This window comes from Orcinus orca, chromosome 10 (assembly GCF_937001465.1).
Source record: "Orcinus orca chromosome 10, mOrcOrc1.1, whole genome shotgun sequence".
In the NCBI taxonomy this organism is placed as follows: Eukaryota; Metazoa; Chordata; class Mammalia; order Artiodactyla; family Delphinidae; genus Orcinus; species Orcinus orca.
This window is the reverse complement of record NC_064568.1, coordinates 85,255,107-85,261,926: the sequence shown is the minus strand read 5'-3', so window position 1 is coordinate 85,261,926 and position 6,820 is coordinate 85,255,107.

Below are 6,820 nucleotides of genomic sequence, written 5' to 3'. Positions count from 1 at the left end.
GGCAGAGGAAGCACCTCTCATGTGCACACTCTGCCCCAACCCTCATAATGTCTAGCAGTGATTCAAGGGCAGCTGTCGAGAAATCACATCGGATGAATCTGAATCCTGAAATGAAAGACTTGACTAAATGGTAACGGTCACTCTCTGGAGCTTGGCTGCTTTTTCACACACACACTCGAAAGGTCGGAAACCATGAACCCAAATGATGTGCCATGTCTGCTCAGAATCTAAAGTCCACATCATGGTACTGGCAAATCCTTTTTTCTCCAAGTTCAAGTCAAACTCCTGTTTGCCTCACCATCGCTATGAACAAATGGGGTCAATCCGGTCATCAAGCTCATATTGGAAGACCATCTCCATTATTCTGACTTTCATCAGCTGATCAGAATGGTATGTCTTTTGTTATCTACACAACACATTCAAGTATGTGCTAGATTGCCATACTGCAAATACTCCTTGCTTTTGTCCTTAGATATGGCTTTCTTTTACTCTACTTTCTAGTTTCAGTGCCCCTTACTTCTGCAACTACAGTAACAGGAATGCCTAACTCAAACTGCAAAATCTTATGCTACTGAAGATAGCAGTCATAGGAAAGAAAAGACCAAAACACAGGAAATTCTATTACAATTAGGATAATAAATTACAATTTGTGCTTTTGATGTTCCAAAAGAAAAAAAAAAAGAAAAGAAAATGATTGCTTAATCACATAATCACTTTTCATTACTCTACAGGGATTAATGGCAATATACACCCATTTCTCCTCTGAACTCCAAGGTCAAAGCTTTGCAGGTGTGCCTCATTCTTCACTCCAGATCAGACTCTATTCCACAGTCCAGTCTGGGAACTGACCTTACGTTCTGGTTGTCAGACAATGGCAGCTGTTAAAGAAGCTTAAGGTAGTCTAGCATTAGGTTTAATAAAAGCAAGTTTTAGACTAACTTCTACCACATGTGCAGACATTTATGAATCCTACTGCCTGGAGAAGTGGTCAAGCACACTGTGTCTGAGGGTGCCAAAGCTATCAACAATTACACCAGTGGCGAGTTGTTTTTAACCAGACTTGAATATCATAAACCAAAGACATTGTTAAGAGCCAGCTTAGTTTTTAACATTAAAGTTCTAGTTAGCGTGTGTTTTTGCTAATAATTCATTGGTTGTGAATCACTCAGTCAACTAGTAAGTTAACACGGCAGGGAAAAAAGGCAGTTTAATCTTTCTCTCAGCATTGACACCTTTCCTTATGAATAAAATAGGTCTTTTGCAAGGTGGTATAGTACTGTGTGCATGTGCTCTGATGTACCAGTTATGAAATGATATCCTCTATCTTTTACTTTTTGATTAGAGGCTTTAAATGTCATTTCATGCCATGTTTAAAGCTTTTCTTCAGTGTTTAAATACCATCTTCAAAATGTTCTCAATCTTTGATGGTGCCTTGATTTAATCTGTTACCTAATATGCTAATCCAACTCCTTCTCTATAAATTGTTTAGTATATTTCCAACTTACTGAGGTTTTCAGTCAGTCCTGGAGACACTGTGGCCTCAGCCCAGGTGCCATGTTTTCTAAGATCATTCTCCTCCCCCGGGTCAAATAGTTCCTGCTAAATCTAGGGGTTGTCCAGTCTAACAACAGTTGATTGTGGGTGGGTGGATATATGACCCAAAGTAGGCCAACATTATTCCTCATGGATTTAGATTAAGGGGGTCAGTCTCTCTCAAGTGGTTGAAACTGAAATCTACAAAATGTAGGTGCTGTAGAGAGAATCATTTCAAAGTGCTCTTGGTAGAGGCCACAGTCAGCTACTAGGCTGTCTGGTTGACTTTGCTTCCTGAGTGGTTGATGCCAAGTATTAATACTATCCAATCAGGGTGAACTTCAAGCAGCTCATTTACATGTATTCTTTTTTCTACTTTTCATCCAATCAAAGATTGGGTTGCCCCAACACCTCATTTGACTACAGCAATTGTAAATAGGTCCCACTTTGTCCCAACTGCCATTTTCTTTACCCTGAAGTAGTGGAAGGCTGGATATATTATACCTGGGTCTTCCCTTAAGGATTTTGCTATCTCCATAGATGATTCTAAGAAAAATTGCTATCTCTAAAAGCGACTCTAAGAAAACTTTTACCAAAACTCAGATTTGCAGGAGAGATGGCTTAGAGACAAGTAGATGTCCATCTACCTTATTAACCTTTTGAAACAGGTATACCCCAACATGAGCATTTCATCCAAGTGTATTGAGAAGTATTTTGCCAAAGATACCTTCAAGCACTTAGTAGGAGGTGCTTCCTACCTGGCTCCTTGTTACAGGTTCTGGACCATCCAGGGAGATCCGATTGTCTGTGAGCCTGCTCCTGCCCAGGGAATTGACTAAGCATGCTGTATCTGATGATATCAAGGCCATCATCAAGTACACCAGTTCTACCCAAATAAGCTGCTGTCAGGAGGATTTAAACAGCATAAGACAAAAGCTCTTTTCAGGGCTTCCCTGGTGGCGCAGTGGTTGAGACTCCGCCTGCTGATGCAGGGGACGCGGGTTCGTGCCCCGGTCCGGGAAGATCCCACATGCCGCGGAGTGGCTGGGCCCGTGAGCCATAGCCGCTGAGCCTGCGCGTCTGGAGCCTGTGCTCCGCAATGGGAGAGACCACAACAGTGAGAGGCCTGCATACCGCAAAAAAAAAAAAAAAAGCTCTTTTCAGAGCCATCAACATTTTCATTTAATAGTTATCACAATAAATTTATATTTCTAATATAAATATCTGTGTTACCTCTTTGTGAATTGTCCAGGGTCCTGTAAAGTTGACATTCTTTGTAAACTCGTATCCTTTCTATTTAAAATATCTATTACCTTATCTGATATAAAATTAACTTATCTGGGTGGAAATATAATAAAGAATTTTTCCATTATATTTTTCATTGCTTTTCTGTGTTGGAATGCTACTGATAATTTGTGCTGTAATATTGTATTTGGCCATCTTGCTGAATTCTATCATATGGTTGATAGATTTTTGAGGAACTGCCATACAATTTTCCATAGTGGCTGCACCAATTTATACTCCCACCACCAGTGTAATAGGTTTCCCTTTTCTCCACATCTTTGCCTGCATTTGTTATTTGTAGATTTTTTGATGATAGACATTCTGACAAGTGTGAGGTGATATCTCATTTTGGTTTTGATTTGCATTGCTTTGATGATTAGCAATGTTGAGCATAATTTCATGTGCCTGTTGGCCATCTGTATATCTTCCTTGGAAAAATGTCTGTTCAGGTCTTCTGCCCATTTTCTGATTTTTTTTTAAATATTGAGTTGTATAAGCTGTAAATATACTTAGAAAATTAACTCTTTTTCAGTCTTATCATGTGCAAGTATTTTCTCCCATTCCTTAGATTGTCTTTTCATTTTGTCCATGGTTTCCTTTGCTGTTCAAAAGCTTTTAAGTTTAATTAGGTCCCATTTGTTTATTTTGCTTTTATCTCTTTTGCCTTAGGATAGAGATCCAAAATAATATTGCTATGATTTATGTCAAAGAGCATCCTGCCTATATTCTCTTGTAGGAGTTTTATGGTCTTAGGTCTTACATTTAGGTCTTTAATTCATTTTGAGTTTATTTTTGTATACGGTGTGAGGAAATGTTCTAATCTCATTCTTTTATATGTAGCTGTCCAGTTTTTCCAGCACCACTTGTTGAAGAGACTGTCTTTTCTCCATTGTATATTCTCGCCTCCTTTGTCATAAATTAATTGACCATAGGTGCGTGGCTTTATTTCTGGGTGCTCTATTCTGTTCCATTGATCTATGTGTCTGTTTTTGTGCCAGTACCATGCTGTTTTGATTACTATAGCTTTGTAGTATAGTCTGAAGTCAGGGAGCATGATACCTCCAGTTTTGTGTTTTTAAATCAAGACTGCTTTGGCAATTTGGAGTCAATAATCCCCCACAAATATTATCAACTGATTTTTGACAAAGGATCATAGGGAATGACATGGAGAGAGGATAATCTTTCCAACAAATGGTGCTGGAACAGTTGGATGTGCATATGCCAATAAAAGAACCTAGAGACATTCCTCACACTTTACACAAAAACTAACTAAAAATAGATCATAGACCTAAATGTAATACATAACATCACACTTTTAAAGTAAAATATAGGAGAAAATATGTATGGTTTGAGATTTGGCATACAGTTTTAGCTATAGTTTGAGATTTGGCACACAGTTTTAGCTATAATACCAAAAGCATGATCCATGGGGGAAAAAATTGAAAAGCTGAGGCTGGGCTAGATTTAGTGACTCACTTTCAAAGAATAGAGTGAGGAAAAGGAAGATAATAACTTTACAGAGGAGAAACCTGGCAAATATCACCTCAACCAGGTGATGAAGGTTGACATCACAATGATGTCATGTGAATATTATGTACTCTCTGATATCATGAAATGAGAAGGGCACTTCACTTCCCTGGTATTATTTCAAAAAATCCATAACTTGTTTCCAATCATAAGAAAAACAAACAAACCCAGATTGGGAAACATTCTACAAGGTACCTAGCTAGGACTCTTCAGTACTGCTAAGGTTCTGAAAAACAAGAAAGGCTAAAGAAATATGACAACTAAATGCAATGTGGTACTCTGGATTGGACCCTGGGACAGAAAGAAAATATTGATGAAAAAGTGGTAAAATCTAAATAAACTCTGGAGTTTAGTGAATATTAATGTATTAGTGTTAGTTTCTTATTTTTGACAAATGTACCACAATAGTGTAAAATGCTAACGAGGGGGGAAACTGGGTGAGAAGTATATGGGAACTCTCTGTACTATCTTTGCAACTTTTCTGAAAATTAAAATTACTCCAAAATAAAAAATTGTATGCTAATTTAAGTCAGGATAAGGGTCACCTTGAGAGGCCTAGGGACTAGGGAATGGAGTCTGAAGGGTCTTATTAGATGGTAGTAGTGGTTTTCTTCTTAATCTGGGAACTAATTATATGGGCCTGTCCTTTGTGAAAATTTAGCTTGTTGATATGTGTAACTTTCCTGTTATAAATGATCCTTCAGTAAAAATCATTTAAAATGAGATCATTGTTATTAACTGTCCCCTAAGTACTTTTAACTCTAAAATTCAGAATTATTTAGTACTAAATATTGCGTATTTTGAAACAAAAGTTTTTTTTTTGGCCGCACCATGTGCCTTGCAGGATCTTAGTTCCCTACCCAGGGATTGAACCTGGGCCTTGGCAGTGAAAACTTTGAATCCCAACCACTAGGCCACCAGGGAACTCTCAAAAGTTCTATCTGAAACATAACATTATTTTGAACACGTAACACATTCATGTGGTTTGAAATTCAAACCTATAAAATAAGATAATAAAAAGCAAGCAAACAAAATTAAAACAAATTAAAAAACTCTGCTTAGCGATGTTTTCCAATCCTTCATTTCCCTCTTGAAAAAAACCAGAGTAATGTTTCCTCGTATCCTTCCAGAGACAATTTTTTTTTTTTTTCAGAGACAATTTTTTAACATATTTTTTCTTGTTAACAGAAAGGATGACAGGTTACCTCTTTTAAAATAAATTAGTATACATTAAAAAAAACTTTAATACTATTTCAAATAAATTTGGGAAACAGGAAAATTGCCCAAGATTCATCATCCTCACCCCTACCCCTAAATTTCAGTTATATGTATTTTCCTTGTTGTTTTTTTTTTTACCTCTACTTATTTTTTCATTTGGTTGGAAATCACAGTGTAGATAAAATTTAAGGCAAGTACTTCAAGATGTTTCTTTTTCTGTTATATTACAAAACATTGAGAGCACCAGGGAATCTTGAAATATTCATTCAATTATGTACCTACCATTCAAAATGTTATTAGCACACATCCATTTTGTATCAGGCTACTTGTTAAAAGCTGAAAAGAAAAAGATGATTACCACCCTCCAGGAGATTTCATTCAAATAGAACAAATAAAAGTGCAGAGCTTTAAAATGAGACATGAAAAGGACCAAATAGGGTGACTGACTGCTTGGGAATATTTTAAAAGACTTCCTAGGGGAAGGAGTGTTGGCATAAGAGTTTTCCAGGTGGGAAAGCATGTACAATGGAGAATATATATAAAAGACTGTGCTGGCTTGGGAATTGGGAAGTCTATATTATGACTAGTGGAGAGTCTTAGGGTTTGATGCCTCCAAAGAATTAAGGTTTGCAGGTGCTTCTGGATAGGTGAGATGATTACGAGCAAGGAAAACACAAATCTAGGGAAAGGAGGAGTTAGTGGAAAGCCAATAACAATGGGGAGGGGGAAAGAGAGCTGTAACACCTGAGGGGAGAAATGGCAATGCTGAAATCTAAGTATAAAGAAGGAGGAGGCTGGCAGATGCTATGAAATCCTTTTATGGGGCAATGGGGCAATGACCCTGGAATTGCTGAGCTAGCAGCAGTGACATATCCAGTGCCAAATCATGTGCTGGAAAACAAATCAAATAGAAATGGACAAAAGCCCAGACCTAGAGAAGAGTTTTCAATAGTAAAGCAGACAGGAGAACCCACTCAGCTTATGAGGGTACCGGGGTCCCTTTCAGGCACCAGGAACACTGGAGAACCAGGAGACCTGGACATGATGGATCCAGGTAGAGCATGTTCACCACACAGCATAGTCAGGCAACCGCCTACCAAAAGCAACCCCTTCCCACTGTTGCTGCTGTGTTTAGTTAGGGCTCTTGATAAGCTGATCAGCTGGGAACATTGATTTTAGGAGAGAAATGGGCAACCTACAAGATAAGCAGGTGTTAACCTCAGGCTGCCTCTGTGCACACCACTCATGAACACGTGGA